We start from the raw sequence: 17500 nt of genomic DNA, 5'->3' as shown, positions 1-17500 counted from the left end.
AAGAACTAACTTAGGCATTTATACAACCTCGAAGGGAACGTTCGTATTATCCAGGTGTAGTCTGGAGTACCAGTGATCGTGTCTAATTATGTTTGTGTGCTGAAAGAACATATACGATTATATCTGTTGGTATAATTCTCTAGATTTTCAGAAGGTATTCGATAAAGTTCCCCATAAACGATTACTCGACAACGTAAAAACGTACAGTATTTTTGGTAGCATCAACATTTGGATTAAAGATTGGCTCACGATACGACGGATGCTGAGCCGGGACTGACTTCGACTCTGCTTTTCGCAGAAGTCGGACTCTCCATTCGGATCTAGCACTTTCCGGGGACCTTTCAATTCTTGTACTGGAAGCAAAGGTGACGATTTCAGGCACAGATATAGCACCCAATCTTGCGATGTTCTCGTTACACGTATATGCTTTCCCTGGTACTCACTACCGCCGGAGATGATTCTGTAAGCCGTGCAGATTTGTTACCTCCGAATCCCCTTTTATAACGGGTTGGGTCGCGTCGAGGAGGTTTGGATGAAGCTGATGGCTAATTTCACTTCCAGGCAGAGCCCGTCATGAGGAAACCAGATTAAACAATAATATATAATATACACAACGAATGTTTGTGATCAAGCTTGAACTTTGAAAAACTTTGAGTAAGCGCTAAAAGGAAAATCTATTACAGAATAAATAAACAATTAAAGAAATTAAATGAATATAAAATGCATAGCAATACACAAATAGATAATGAACAAATAGATAAATGAATGAAATGGAAATTTATTTCAAAATAAGCAAACAATTAGAGAAAGTAAATGAATGTAAAATGCATGGGAATACACAAATAGATAATGAACAAATAGATAAATGAATGAAAGGAAAATATATTTCAAAATAAGAAAACAAATAAAGAAATCAAATGAATATGAATTGCATAGGAATACACATATAGATAATGAATAAATAGATAGATGAATGAAAGGAAAATTAATTGCAAAATAACTAAACAATTAAAGAAAGTAAATGAATATAAAATGCATTGGAATGCACAAACAGATAATGAACAAATACATAAATGAATGAATAAATAAACAAAAATCTATCTGTTGATCCTCAACGAATGGAGGTCACTTATAATTATCAGGAATGTTAAAAGCACTGGTATCAAGTTACTTAAAACAACGTTTCTGCACATGTAGAAACAAACAATTTAATTTTCTAATTTCTTAAACTGCAGAAATTAATCATTCTGATTTCAGATGAAGGATATTTACTACACAATATATGAAACATCTATTTTCTTTCATTTGACCTATACTGAAACTTAATTTTAGTTTTATGTGTTCGTTAACATCACAGTTTAGTAGTTGGCTAAATAAGAGCGTACAGCATAAGAATAACTACAAATAAAACAACTATCATTTGCTGGAATGGATTGGTATGTATTTAGTGACGTCGGCAGTATTTTTTTTTCGTTTTTTATACAGTTTATAAACAATATAAAATAATGTATATAACTTTTTGTGTACAGAATAATTTATATTATCCAGTAGTAATGAATTACCATAATTAACCTTTTCTACGGTCACACTTGGGCTAAAATGAAAAATATATGTATTACGATATGTAAATCATTATTTATATAGCTTACGGCATTCAAAAGGCGTTGCGTGAATGTGCTGTAGGATTTTGTGTAGGAGTGCGATGCAAAAATACTGAATGTGTCACGTATACTGTTTTTTTTTTTTTTTTTTTTTTTTTTTTTTTTTTTTTTTTTGTTTTTTTTACCCAGTGACAGCACTGCAGACCCAGTATGCACGATAAGCACCAAGGATGCACCAATATGAAAACCAACAAGATAGCCCATAACTATGCCGTCTATCCATACATCTTGGCCGTTATCAGAGTTTTTTATGGAGTAGAAACTACTCTCAAAAGTCGGTGAAAAATTATCAATATTGCTAAAAGAATTTTGCTACAGAACGCTTGGTTTGGTACACAACTCATAACATCATCAGAGCTAAATCCAAGAGATGACGCCTTAAACTTTGTTTTAGAATGTTTAACAGACGACAACTGTTTTCGTCAAAAAGTCTCTCAAGTGGTATTTTTGAGATAAGATATTTGTTTTAAACATGATTCTTGTTAAAGCAAATGATATTACAAAAGAAAAAATGCAAAGTTATACCTGGTCTTGATGGTTACTCTTCAACTTTGGCCAGTGATTCAAAGGCAATGATGGAGCGCGCTGTGATAGGTTGAGAGGGTTGGGAGGGAGAGAGAGTTGGGTTGACGCCTTGTGCTTCCCGTACTTACCTTTCGTATCCCCAAAAAGTCGAGATGTTTCCGTCGTTAGGGCCCGTCTAGACCCTGACCTCTCCATTCACATTATGATCTTTCTCATCGTAATTAGTTTTAAAACGCACAACCCGTGCAAATGTGTTGTGTGTGTGTCCGCGCGTGCGTGCGTGCGTGTGTGTCTGTGAGCACACTCAAATTTTCTCTTGTTCTGCAATCACCGACAACGCCTCTCCCCTTCGCCTCCGCCTCGACCATCGTTCTCTCTTATCGAGTTGAGGTTCGGCCGTATTCGCCTCTCCATTTACTCTCTTCTAATTCCATTTCTCATCTTTCTCGCCGTGCTTATTAAACCCGCTTCCCCTCTTCGCTCCCCTCTTTCCCCTTCATTCCTGCTATTCTCTTCTCGCTCTAATCTTCTCTCAACTTGGAGTCCATTTCTACTCATTTCTACTATGGACACTCTCCCCATCCACTCTTCCTCTCTTCTTCTCTGCCTGGTCCCCGCACTCCATGCACCTCTTGTCTCTATCCTCCGAACTCCTCTTCCTACTCCTATTCACATCTCGCACCCACTCCATCCTCATCCTCTTCCTCTTCAATCCGAATGAGTAGGAGGAGGACAAATTACCCATTGTATTTAGCTCCTAACACTATTAGCTCCCGGAGGAGCAATGTACGGCTTGATAACACAGACAAGACCAAATCGAGGGCAACGGCAATGGACTTATCATCCTGATCCACCAATCCATTTGTTTCTTGGACACAAGCAACACCACCGAATTCATCCTTCCTCTTTTTTTTTTTTTTTTTTTTTTTTTTTTAAGGCTATCGACTCAAAAGGTGGTCATTAAGCCTGGTTTGAATTTGTACAGTCTTGACGTTATTAATATTCTTCCTCCCACACCACTGAAACTCAATTTATCCAAATCCAAACAGATCAAGACAAACTATTACATCCCATGAACGTTGGCAATCAAAAGAATAATCACATCTAGACGTTGGACTACGTGTTGGCAATTTCTATTTAATTAATCTTTGCTCCAGAATAATGCCATCTACAAAAAATATCCTAATCTCTAAGTTAATGACAAGATAAGTTATGAATTATACTATGACTAAAGCCAACTGTTATATCCAGCTGAGGGCATAGATCCCGGACTCGGCCAACTCTCATATATCCAGAACCAATATGATCGCTGGGGAAGCGCTGCACACAAACTACACTTTCTAAAAGGCTCTCAAAAGAAAAAAATAATAAATCATGGTCAATCTTGAACTTACACACCACCGCCCCATCCCCCAACCCCGTCCAGCGGTATGGTGATAGTAGTGCACTCCTCTGTATGTGCGCACGCGGGTGTTTGTGTGTTTGTGTGTGTGTGTGTGTGTGTGTGTGTGTGTGTGTGTGTGTGTGTGTGTGTGTGTGTGTGTGTGTGTGTGTGTGTGTGTGTGTGTGTGTGTGTGTGTGTGTGTGTGTGTGTGTGTGTGTGTACGCGCGCGCGTGCTGGAGGGAGGGAGATAGAGAGAAAGAGATAGAGAGGCTGAGAAATAGCAACAGAAATAGATATAGATAGACAGATAAATAGACCGTTCATTGGTAACACTAACAGGAACGCATGGGAGTAGAGCACACTTTTGAAATAATGAAGAGGAAAGTAAACTCTACGTTCGATACGCAGAACTGGCAAGCAACTTATATGCACAGCGGAGGCAGCAGCAGTAGTGCATTGTCATGGATGCATGATTATGCAAAGTTCAATTCCGCCATTAGGATTTCAATCAACAATTACAGTTTAACGTGTCCAACGGTATAATTCCAACTATGTACTTTGTTACTATTCTGTGCATAACGATGTCAACGAATTTTCACATAAATGACCTGCATGCATACTGACAAGCATATGCATGTAGTTTTATTGATGAGTGCGTATGTCTACGTGATTAGGCCGTTCCCACGACTGTATTCAAAGGATTATAACAAAAAGCACCGTTGATAATACGGAGATAGAAGTATTTAGTGTTCCTGAAGTTGTGAGGTTTTTCTGAACGCCAACAACCGACCCTAAGGGAACATACTCCTCACCGATTCCAACAATTTTCTAACACAGAAAGGAAAGATACACTCTGATTTGATATTCAGTGAAGTTTGTAATACTGCTTCAACCTATAGACTACCACAATCGTCCCTACACATTCTCTTTCTGGCGATGCCACCAGGGAAGGTTTCTCAATCAAGTGAATCTTACATAAGAATATAAGAATGGAAGAGGCTGCAAAAGACCATAAGTCCTACACTAGGGAGTTCCATGTCCCTTACCACCTGCCATATCTTCCCATAATGTTACCTAACCTTCTCTTAAAGTAACCAATTGCTTCAGGCTTTACTACATGGTTACTAAGTCTATTCTATTTGTTAACAACTCCGTTGGTAAATCATTTCTTTCCTGATTCCTTCTCAAATATATTTTTTCTATGTAAATCCATTATTGCGAGCCCTGCCATGCTATCTTGATATGATGACATTGCCTGCATCACACTTTTTAAAGCCATTGACCAAAGCCAATACCTTTATTTGATAACCCTTCACTCTTTGTCTTTCTAAAAAGTGTTAAAGTGCCTAAGCCCGTCGTAGTATGGTGTAAATTCTTCTCGTCTATTAAGCAGCAGACAAAAGTAACCTTTCTTGTATATTTTTTTCTGGATTATTCCTGGCCATTGTGTTCAACCGTATGGACCTCTCTCACATTTCCAGGTCTAAATGAAGCCTTTAGGAGGAACATGGATGGAATTGGTTATAAATATGGGTGAAAACAACTTCCACAAATAATGAAAAATAAGTCTTCCTCTTGTTGTGGAGAAAACTAACAAATTAACTTGTTTGTGTGTGTGTTTTTTTGTATATATATGTGTGTGTGTGTGTGCGTGTAAGGTCACAGAATTACCCATAGCTCGGTCATATATGAGCTCTGAGCTCTCTTCCGGGAGGGAAATAGCTGTCGGCCACGAGCCTAGCACGTAATCCAATACTATGGTAATCACACACACACACACACACACACACACACACACACACACACACACACACACACACATACACACACACATACATACACACTCATAACACAGAGGGGGACTGTTGTTTAATTGCCTCGATGAAACTACCAACACCCTCTTCTGCCGTCTGGGGTTCCACGGAGTCCTCAGCTGTTGACGCACTGCATAAAATGACAATTAAAACAACACTGTCAAGGATGGAACTCAGGTCTCTCTGAATACTATTCTAACGTCAAACGAGCTACATTGAGTCTTTGCCTTATAATTTCTAGGCGTCCTCGGTGAGAAAGAAAATGAGCTTACGACTGGAAACGATTAACTGCAGAGCTTGGCATTTTTGTCTTAGGTAGAGTAACATCTATAGTAATTGGCTGTCACTGGTCGCTAGTTAAAACAAAATCAAGGAACGCTATTAAAAGGGAATGGAAAGGAGAAGAGAGGAGAGGAATCTCGTCAGTGCCCTGCTAGACTGTTCACCTCTCCCCCTCCAGGCACTGACAACTCACGCCCCCTCCGCCGCAATCTGAAACAAAATTCGTGGATGAAAAGTACAGGGCTAGTCTCGACAGAAATTGTGTCCCTTTTACATTCTGCTTGAATCATTTCCTGCTGGATTTGCTGGATTAAATTTTCAGTCCTTCAGTGTTGATTTTATCTTCATTTTTACGGAAGCTGAGTGATATGCACTGACGACAGCATCAGGACTGGAAAGCAATTACATCTGGAAAAAACAGCTATATTTGAATCAGCTCAGCAGCGACATCCCAATAGTAACAGCAGCACAGAGAACAGCTGCTGCGACCAACGAAGCAGCTGCACGACCGACAAATGCGGCAGCGATGGCAGCAGCTGCACGAACATCATCAACAACAAAGTCAGCAGCTGTAGCAGCAGTAGAGCGTTTTCGTCGTCGTCGTCAGTCGGAACGCTGCGATGAAGCGAAATTGTGTGTCAACGTCCGCCTAAAGCCTTAAACCCGCCTTAACTCTATCCGCATGACAGGTGGTATTGATCGTCCTTCTGGTAGACAGGGAAGGCAAAGGAAGGTATAAGGAGAGATGGAAGGATAAAAAGGATATTATAAGGAGGAAGTGAGCAAGAGAAGAAAGGAAGGGAGGAAAGGAAACAAAGGAAGCGAAGAAAGGAATAAAGGCAAGGGGGGAAATAAGAACGGGAAGAAAGAAAAAAATAGAAGTAAGGAAGGAAATAAAGGAAAGGGGAGATGTGAAGAAAAGAAGAATAAAAGGAAAAGGAAAGAGGGAGAGAGAGCATCCTAAGCGTTAATATTGTTATAGTACTAGCTACCTCACCAAGTGAAACTATATAAAACTCTTCGCCAGAGCAACACAGATTATATTTACAACCACGTTCTTTTTTGCACGCGCGTACACGTATGTACATGAATATACATAGGCGTGCCGACGTATGTGCAAAATACGTGTACGAAGACAGTTGTGTCTGTACGTTTGATAGTCGTTTGCCTTTGCCATCATGATTCCACGGAAGCGAGTGCGTGGGCACGAGCGCACTTCGTCTATTGCTCTTTGCTCTCCTCGCTGGTTCAATCCTCATGTATTTGTTCCATTTAGATGCAGCACACAGGCAGAGCTCACGTTTTCATTGTTTCACAAAGCGCTTGTCCAGGATGAATGAATAGGCCGCCACGGCCGGTGCCAGTTCCGCTCGAGGACCAAACGAGCGACAAAGGCACTTCTCATCTTGTGCCAACACCACCCAACCTACCCTTAACTCAATTTCCCCCAATCACCCGCTCATCCAACCCCAATACCTTTCCAACGCCAGTGATAGAGTTGCTCACCCACAGCCAAGTCGACCAAACAGCTTTCAATCCACCCAGCATAAAACCGAAAGGATAATTTGTATCTATAAAGAATGAATGAATTCATGAAGGGAACCAAATGGGAACAAGAAGTGACAGGTTCCAGTGATTGTATCTGGCTGTAAACAAACTATGTGGTCGAACTCCCTTTAAGACAGCGACGTGACGTCATGTCGCTTGCAGAATAGTATCCGGTGCCTTGTTTATTCACAAAATAAGCAGCCAACCCGACAGGGGGAGTACTATAAATGTGACATTCAGCCTGTCAGCCTCCTTACTATGTTGACATTATCGAGTAATATTTTTAAAATAAATTCGAACTATAAAACGCTTTTGATGATGAATTGTTCGGCTATTTTATTAACTTCCTATATTTGGTATCTTTTATACATATGTCAGTTTTCTTTTGATATTCGTAAAGCAATTTTCATCGTACCCCTTTTGTTAGCTCCGCTACCACTGTTTTCCTCTCTGATCCCCTTCCACCACTCTGTTGTTATCTCTATATCCTGTTTTTCTTTCGTGCATTTATTTTCTTATAGTGTGTCTTTTACTTTCTACTTTCTTGTCACCACTGTCTTTGTTACGTAAGATTAGTTACTCACTATTTTCATCTGTAGAAAGTTTTAATTAGTATTACTCTAAGAGAGGAAATAAACGGAGCTTAATTTTTTTTTTCAGGTTACACAAAGGGACTCCTGTCAAGAATCCTCAGTTTGGTTATATGTTAGTTCTGCAATAACGTCATGATTTCTTTAGTCCAATGATCTTTATCTTTATATTTAAGATCCTCCCGTAAGGGAGTGTTCATACACTCGTGAAGAAATTTAATTTTCTCCTCTACTCTTTCTCCAATCAGAAAGAATGTTACAAACTCGTAGCAATACTGCTTCCTCAAGCAATCTCGAAATCAATGCACTACTGACTTAGTTTATATATTGTTACATCAGGATAAAAATGAACATTATACAGCAATGAAATTGGGTCCCTGGCGGCTGTTTGTAAGCATTTAGGCGGGGAGCGAAATTGTACAATTCCTATGTTTACGAATTATTGTTTATCAAACAACTAACACATAAAAATTAAGTTCTCACCACCTACCACTCTATCTACCTCACTTGTCTACTTTTATCTACGAGCCTCATCTACGGTCATCTATTGGCATATTGATAGAATATAGTTCGGAACATAAAAGATGATACAATTAGTGTCTGTGGCAACCCAATTTGTGCATTACGGCATATATAAAAACATGCTGGAGTTCCTATCTTCAATGTCCGGAAAAAAAAAAGTTGTCATTCTCGCCTGATGCCTAGCTCAAGGACGGCATTTTCTCCATTTTTCTCAATGACACAGGTTCATAAAAAAAAAATTGACAAAATAAAAAAGATGGAATATCAAGATGTCGGCTTATACATGATGGCCTGACACCAGAAGCGACAGACACAATTTGTATTTCAAACAAATGAATGAATGCTTGTGTGTTTTTATGTTTCCTCTGTCTTTCTCAGTTTATCATAACAATGATAAAAGTGAATGTGTAAATTTAGAGGTCTGTAGTAAATAAAGTGTCGGTGGGGAAATGAGATAGCTGGAGAAATAGAAAGGCCAGTTCTGTGTCAAGTAATCATCTTCAAAAAATAATACATACCACTTTTCAATAAAAGTCCATATTGTTTTGTGTGTTTCATTTTTATTCGTTCCTTTTTAAACACACACACACACACACACGCACACACACACACACACACACACACACACACACACACACACACACACACACACACACACACATATATATATATATATATATATATATATATATATATAATATATATATGTATATATAATATATATATATATATATATATATATATATACAATATCCTGTGCGAGAATTTTACACAAGATGTCATGAAAGATGCCTCATCGGCAGGCAAATAAACTTGACACTGCAAAACCAAAATGGAGAATAGGAGGTCAGGCGCGCATAGCGCAATCGATATTTATTGACAGCATCCATGCTTGCAGCATCTTGCTATTTGGCAACCGTCACCCTTTCCTCACCATTATTGATACTATTCTTGAACGACTAACATTCAGCAATATCTGAATACATATATATTTCAACAAATATTTACTTTACCAAGATATTTCGATATCTATTGACAGCATCCATGCTTGTAACATCTTCCTATTTGGCAACCGTCATCTCTTCCTCACTATTATTGATACTATTCTTGAACGACCAACATCCAGTAATATCTGAATACATTTGAGCAAATATTTACTGTACCAAGACTCCTTAAAGGCGATGAACAAGGAGCAGCAGCGGGAGTTCCCAACTTGAACCGAACCTGCTGCGATAGACATTCACACCCATGACCCGGAAGAATATGCGACCAATGGCGCTGTGGAGGGGGAGAGGGAGGAGAGGGGAGGGGAGTAAGTGCGCCGAATGCAACTGCTGAGGTCGATCGACGTGCAGGTGGGAGTAACAGCGGAAGTTGGAGAGAAAAAGTGAAGAAGTTAGGGTACGGCGTATACTGACTCTCCAATTCATATTTATTCATTTGATTTATTTTCCTGTGGACAAAAAAAAAATGAAGGCTACTTCCAACGTCAGTAATTTCATGCAAGCGAAAACGTATCTATCAATAAAAAAGAACAAGAAAACTTTTTGATGAAATATCAGAAGAGTCCCTTGTCTAACCCACATCATGAACTAATAATCACTCATGTGCAAGGGAACGTCGTAACATTTCATAGTCAGATTTATCTTTCTCTTAAAACACGAAAAAAATACAGAAATATATGAGCAATGGCATGTCAAATGATTGTCCCCAGCTCACCTTTGTAATCATCATCATATCGTCATCATTATTGTCTTGAAGACATGAGTCCGACGATGACGTTGACGATGATGACACATGACGAAGGTCACCATCACACCGACGGCGAAAAAACGAAGAATATTACAACGATAATGCGCCTCTTGTTCCGGATTTCAAAGTCTCAATGAAAACCTATTTACATATAACATCGTTATTTCATTACTTTTGAATAAAGCGCTATTATTAACTCTGTTGCACTATTTAATGGACATACAATCTCATGAAATCGATATTGCATTAATGGCCTCACCACGGTGGCAGACATCAAAGACATTGCTCTGGCTCACGCAAGACGATCTTGTTCAGGCCTCCGTGGTAATTCCACGAATATGATCAGGTGAACGACTTCGTAGTATGATGGATCGTATTTGCCATTATGGTTGACGTTAGTGTGCAATTTTTTAAAATAAATTAAAATCTCTCACACGTTTTTTAAAAACGCCGTGCATCAAGCGAGCATGCACGTTCCTTCAACTGTGTAGACACTTAACAGACCAAAGGAGAGGAACTGCAGATAGACTCCCCTGAACAGAGGCATTCAGGGATGGGAGAACCTGCATGAATTTCAAGAACCTACATACATACATATACCAAAGGCTTTTTTCCCTTTACACGGGGGGTAGCCAAAAAAGAAATAGTGAGAGAAAAAACTCCCACCCATTCCATTTCCTATATATTCCACTCCCCTCCACCCTCCTCCCAACCTCTTATCTTGGCACCTCCTGGATGACGGGTCATTCCTGTATCCTGTCCACTGCGGGTGCCCACTGGCTGAGCGAACCGGTGTGAATTCGCTTTCCATCCTTCCACCAGATGCTTATGTAAATGGAGTGCTGCCATGAATCAGAGCTACAGGTAATTTTTGTTCCATATTGTTACGGTCTGCAGATACATTCGTTCATAAAATCCAACTCATTAAATAAACAACATAACAGATTCTGTTAATCAACAAACTCGAGAGATACATTCGTGGACATAGAAAATGGGAATCCCTCAAGCAGACTTTTTCTAACTTTTGATATTTCGTTTCCGATAACCTGCGCTTCTGTCCTTGATGACAATACCGCCACTAAAATGTGAAGTCATAGAGGTGCAAAAGGAGAGATTAAAGTAAGAAAGTTACTTGGCCGGAGGTTTGATTCAGACAAAGAAGCAACTCTATCACCCTTAATGCCCCTAATTGATTCAAACTTTCGAATCCAATAACCTAAATAGCAGATTTTACTTTGGTTAACTACTGACTGTTGTCGATGGCATCGGGGCAGCCCTCAAACCCAAAAACCTAATTAGCCGAGTTTACTTTGGTTAACTACTGACTCTTCTCTTTGTCCCTCGAAGTTGTCCTCGGAACTGAGATGTAGTTTGAGCCGTCTAAAACACTCTCAATTCAATTATGCATTACTGCCTCTACTTCTAAATACAACAGCTCTTGGCTGTTGTCTCTTCCGGGATTTGTGTGCAGAGAATATCTTCGGGTCGTAGACTGATGATGTATACTACTTATTCACGATTCCCTCAAGGTGTGACAATAGACGGACTCAAATCACAAATGTTTGACGGAAGGCAAGGGTATCTCAAAGCTTTGGAGAAGATACCAGACTGACCATGCGGTCCTTATAAGTGCAGGCAATTGTGCTCCAATGACTCAATTTCCCCCCAAAAGCTATGCAACTTTATTCGGTTAGATTATAGCCAACGTTCTTAAGTGGATAAATATTTATATTTGATTTACATGAAAAAGGGAAACCGAATACATGAATTGAGAGTTTGGCGATGGTACGATTAACATTCAGGATCTATTTTTGTGTAATAATAATCTATTCATATTTTGATTAAATCAAAACTGCAGCAAAGTTTGAATATTATACACTTTCATTAAATAAAAATTTATAAAACAATTTGAGTGGAAAGGAAATTAGCTAAACTAAGTATTTAAGAATTAAACGTATTCTTTCGTTCCAAAATTATTTTTAAAAAATTCTAGAAAACATAAAGAAAAACTTTAAATCTCCATTCTAATTCAAACATTTCGACCTGGTGCAGGAAAGCTTTACTCCAGATTAATGGAAATCATAAGTCAAATATAATCATAGATCTGCAAAATGAAATGAGACCAACGTAATATTTGTGAATTCAAATCCTTTATGAACGATAGCACAGATGGCGTCAGGCAAGGATGTGCACTTGCGTGTGTGTGTGTGTGTGTGTGTGTGTGTGTGTGTGTGTGTGTGTGTGTGTGTGTGTGTGTGTGTGTGTGTGTGTGTGTGTGTGTGTGTGTGTGTGTGTGTGTGTGTGTGTGTGTGTGTGTGTGTGTGTGTGTGTGTGTGTGTGTGTGTGTGTGTGTGTGTGTGTGTGCGTTTGTGTGTGTTTACGTGCACGTACATTATTGCGTGTCATATACAGCCAATTCGGACGAAGCAAGAAGAAACGACGACAATGTCGACCTTTCAGGAAACGCCAAAGCCAGTCACTCTTGGATTTTCCGTTTTTTCTTCTTCTTCTTCTTCTGCTTAGAGCGCTTCTCTGTCTAGACAAGGCTCCTCTTCCATTCCATTATGACCTTATTTATGCATTTCACTTTATAAAATCACGTATCTTTTCATGTTTATTGATTTCTCTTCGTGGTCCTAACCCTTTCACAACTGTGCTTTAATTCAACTTCTTTCCTGAATTGATGCAAAAATCAGGTGAAGGAGACGGATGAGGAGGGAAACAGATGAAAAAAGTGCAATGAACATATATGCACAGTTGTGCAGAATAAGTAGAAGGGAGGTGTATAGAGGAAGACAGAGGATTATGGCACAGGTGTCACAAGGAGACAGCTGCAGCAGGTGTCGTTGTATTGGGAGTATTCAGCTTTAAGTCTCTGGTCGGGTCATCCTGTGGAGGACAGTGGGTCAGGAGAGGAAGGGAAAGAGGCCGTATGTGTGATTGGATGTATTTAAAGCGACAGTGCTATGAAGGTAAGCGTTCAGCAAGGCAATATACAAATATGGGGTTCCGATGAAAGAAATTGGCAAAGAAATTAAATCTAAAATTAAGAACTTCAGCACTGCTCCATCTAATAAAGATAATATAAAGAATAATATGAAAATTATTATGAAAATAAATTATCATCCGCATGGATGCATTTAAAGCGACAGTGCTATGAAGGTGAGCGTTAAGCAAGACAATAAACAAATAATGGCGTTCCGATGAAAAAAATTGGCAAAGAAATTAAATCTAAAATTAAGAACTTCAACACTGCTCCAGCCAATAAAGATAATATAAAGAATAATATAAAAATTATTATGAAAATAAATTATCATCCGCATTTAAAAAAAGATATGAAGACCTTTAAATAAATCACATATGAAAACTGCAAACCAAAGAAACAAGAGTATACTCTGAAATAAAAATATATCATCTTAACTCCAAAACGACGTCTGTAGTTATGAAAAACAACATGACATGAGTACAGGATTAATTTAAACTTAGCAATGTTGCCTACAAACACTCATGTATTTCCAACTACGTCCTTTGTAATTAAGAGTGTATTAGCCACAAAAATCAAACTTTGTCACATATGCTCACATACCACATGCAAAACGGGATAATAAAATCACATCTCCCATAAGTACATAACACAAACATATCGGTGGAGAACCTGAACAATGATAAAATAATAAGGGCAAATAAAATAAAATAAATTATTTGCCTAAAATCCGTATCGTTATGATGTCATTAACCAAAAATGTATATTCAAGAAAATATATGTGAAATCTTGGAGTTATTAGCGTCATCCCACGGTGCGCCAAAGAGAAGCTTTACAGCAATTACCGGGTTGCAACACCTCTCTATATGTTTCAGGTGTTGGTATATAGAATTACAGTTTTACATCTTCAAAAATAAAATGTACCAGAGGATTCCTAAAATCTAAGCCAAACGTTGTAACTTATGAACTGATTTTTATATCCAAATCTATCATGGATTCATTTGGTAAAATATTTTTTCCCTTTTCCATATACATACATACATACATACATACATACATACATACATACATATATATATATATATATACATATATGTATATATATATACATATAAATATATATATTTATATATACACATATATATATGAACAAGAAGAAATATATTTTGTTTCTTGCATTTGATTCTTTACAGGGTCAAACTTAAAACGAGAAAAAAAAATTAATGTAAAAAGGACAAAGATTTGGAGAGAGGAAAACGAGTATGTAATACAACCATAAAGAAGTATGAAAGTGTGGCGAGATGTCTGCAGCCATTAGCAAAGAATATTTTGTGAAGAACCAAATACTCGAAAGCTCTTTACACTTTAGAAAAAATATGATATATGAAACGCAAGGAAAAGAAAACAATCACAAAACATAGTATTGGAAGAAAAACACTCGCTATGAAAGATTATGATAAACAAAGACCAAATATGATGAAAAATAAGGAAATAGTAAGATAAAATCAAGATTAATGGAGGAAAACCAATCGTGGCTAAACTGTAATTAAAATAGCTCAATTATAAACTCGAGGGAAACTTCCTCGCCTGCAAAGGTGTGAAGTTGGAAGATGGATCAAGCAGTGGACATTTAGCTACGACGTTATCTGTGGAGGCAATTCTATTTAATCGATGAACTTTCTTAATAACTTGTACAATTAAATAAATATATAAATAAGTAAATAAATAATCTTATAAACAAATAGAGACAGACAAGCAAATAGGAAAAACGAAGTAATAATGAGGATATGATTAAGCGTCACTAACAACCCTCATCGGGAGGCTAGGATGGTGCTCTTTATAGAGAACTATGTACCGTGGATCAACTTCACAGGACGAAAAGTTCTAACAAAAATAAAAATCTAAATACAAGCACTTTTACTCAGACCTTATGGCTCATCTTTTGGATTCTTGCCAAATTCGCTATTGGCCGAAGACCACTAGAGCCCGGAGACCACTAAGGGCAGAAGGCCGAGCCCCCTGGGAAGCAGGAACTGGCGCAGTCAGTGGTTTGTACATTGTAAAAATAAATAAATAAATAGATAAATAAAATAAGTAAATAAATGAATGAATAAATGAATAAATAAATAAATAAATAAATAAATAAGTAAATAAATAGATAAATAAAATAAGTAAATAAATGAATGAATAAATGAATAAATAAATAAATAAATAAATAAATAAGTAAATAAATAAATAAATAAATAAATAAATAAATAAATAAATAAACAAATAAATAAATAAATACATAAACAAATAGATAAATAAGTGTACAATAAAATTAAATAAAAAAAGGAGAGGAGGATCAAAGAAAACACAGAATGGTCCAGTTATACAAGAAAGCCCACTCATGGGGAAGCACTCCAAAAGAGAAAAAAATCCGAGATGAGAATCTACACAGGAAGACATGTGAATGAAGATCAAAGCTTTACGTAATGGAAAGGAAGGCTGGGCATAAGAACGGGGTATACAGAATAGGGATATAAAGAAAGTGGAAAAGGCAATGAAGTTTAGGAGAAAGGACGGCGATGGGAAGAGAGGATAGGAGTTAGGGAGAGAAGAGGAAAGAAGAGGAAAGAAGTAAGAGAAGGTGTATTTATATATGACGAGATAAAACACCATATGAGGACGGAGCCTTTATTTGTACGACGTTTCGCTTATTACAGCTTTTTCAAGTAGCAAAAAAAAGCTGTAATAAGCGAAACGTCGTACAAATAAAGGCTCCGTCCTCATATGGTGTTTATCTCGTCAATCTTGTCGGCAAACTGCCACTTTTAAGCGTATTTATATATGTCTATCAGTATACCAAAAATCCTCCTCTTCTTTATAAAGAATGTAGCCTTTCGACAAAACCAACGACAGCGTGTAGACTGACATCTCGTCCTCTTTTAGTGCTCAAGAAGTTATGACCTAAAATTTACAAACCAAAACAAGAAAGATAAATATAATTGCGTGGAATTAGAAATAGCCATATTGAGAGAAAACGAAATACTACTAAATGCAACTAGAGATACAATTTCTCTCTACAGGTCTGCATGACAAAGAATGGAATAAATAAACGAAATAGATATTGGGCTTAAATAAACATGACACACATGCCCAGATGTAAGGTCTCAATTGTCCCTTCAAATGACATGCTTGTATAACAGGTCACCAGTGCCCGTTATAGAGTCCGTAATAAATCTCATCACGCTCACTTTCCCAAGGACTCATTCGTTGCGTTGCGTTCATTTACACAGCGTGCCTAATGTCTTTACACTAATTGTTCTTTTCCTTTTCAGTTATTACCTTGCATTTTTCAATCATTTGCCCCCCAACGTCGCCTGAGTAAAATAAAGAAGACATCTTTAACCACATAAGACTTTTTTTTTTTTTTTAACCAGCGTGCAAGGTCCTATTCTGTTGGAAGAACTCCCACACGAACCAAATTGCTGCTGCTTTGTGCCAAAAAGTTAAGGTCATTACGACAGTGATAAAGAGGACGTAGTGGGGAGCAAATAGACCCCTTCTGAAAATTATTCTTACAAAGGCTATACGTCACCGTATGAAACGGCTGACATGTGTAAAGCAATGACTGCATGTACTAATTCCACGAATTTTGCAATGGAAAATGCGTATTTCCATTTCTCTTTATGTATAAGTGCCGTAATTTTCCCATATTACGGAAGCTCGTTAAGGCTTCAACGCGGTGGGAAACTTTCGAGATCACTTCTGGTCTTATCACTGCACGACTCTATTCAACTACAAACGCAGATAATGAAATTATTATAGATAGCTGTTTGTGTTATGTCGTGTATTGAATCATATACTAAGATAGTCCTGAGCCAGTGACGCCCCGGACTTTTCCTATCCCGAATGAATGAAATTGCCCGGATGACATCAGCCCCAACAAAACTGTTCTTGAGATATACAAGTTAAACCATTTACTAACAAGCGATCAATCATCGGAAGCACAAGTGTAAACAAGTGAATATAAACACAGTGAAGGACTAATTAAACAAGTAAACAGATAATCATAAAACAAGTACTATATATACAGTAATAAAAACAGGGAAAGAGATAAAAATCAAGTGCGTATATCCCACAGCGCAAAACACCATAAGTTTGCGATCTCAGCCTGGCTGTCCGCCTCCCTTACTGTCCTTTTGTTGGTGTAATTATTCGCTGGGTTGTCCATTCTCTTTTCCGCCTCCACCGTCTGCCCGCCGTCCTTATAAAAGCGCACTCTATTCTAACCTCAGGGGCCGGACATGAGTCACCTGGAACTAGCGACATGTGTGAGGCAAGGTTTGGTCGGCATCAGCCCTCATTGGATACATTCATTCGTCAAGTTTACTCTAGTCCTGCTTGCCTTCGTCTCACCTGCAAAACCACCCTACCACTTTAGAGGGTCACTTTCG

Source organism: Oratosquilla oratoria, chromosome 36 (assembly GCF_046742065.1).
Source record: "Oratosquilla oratoria isolate Oo_2021 chromosome 36, ASM4674206v1, whole genome shotgun sequence".
Taxonomy (NCBI): domain Eukaryota; kingdom Metazoa; phylum Arthropoda; class Malacostraca; order Stomatopoda; family Squillidae; genus Oratosquilla; species Oratosquilla oratoria.
The sequence above is the reverse complement of the archived record's forward strand: the minus strand, read 5'-3'. Positions refer to the sequence as shown.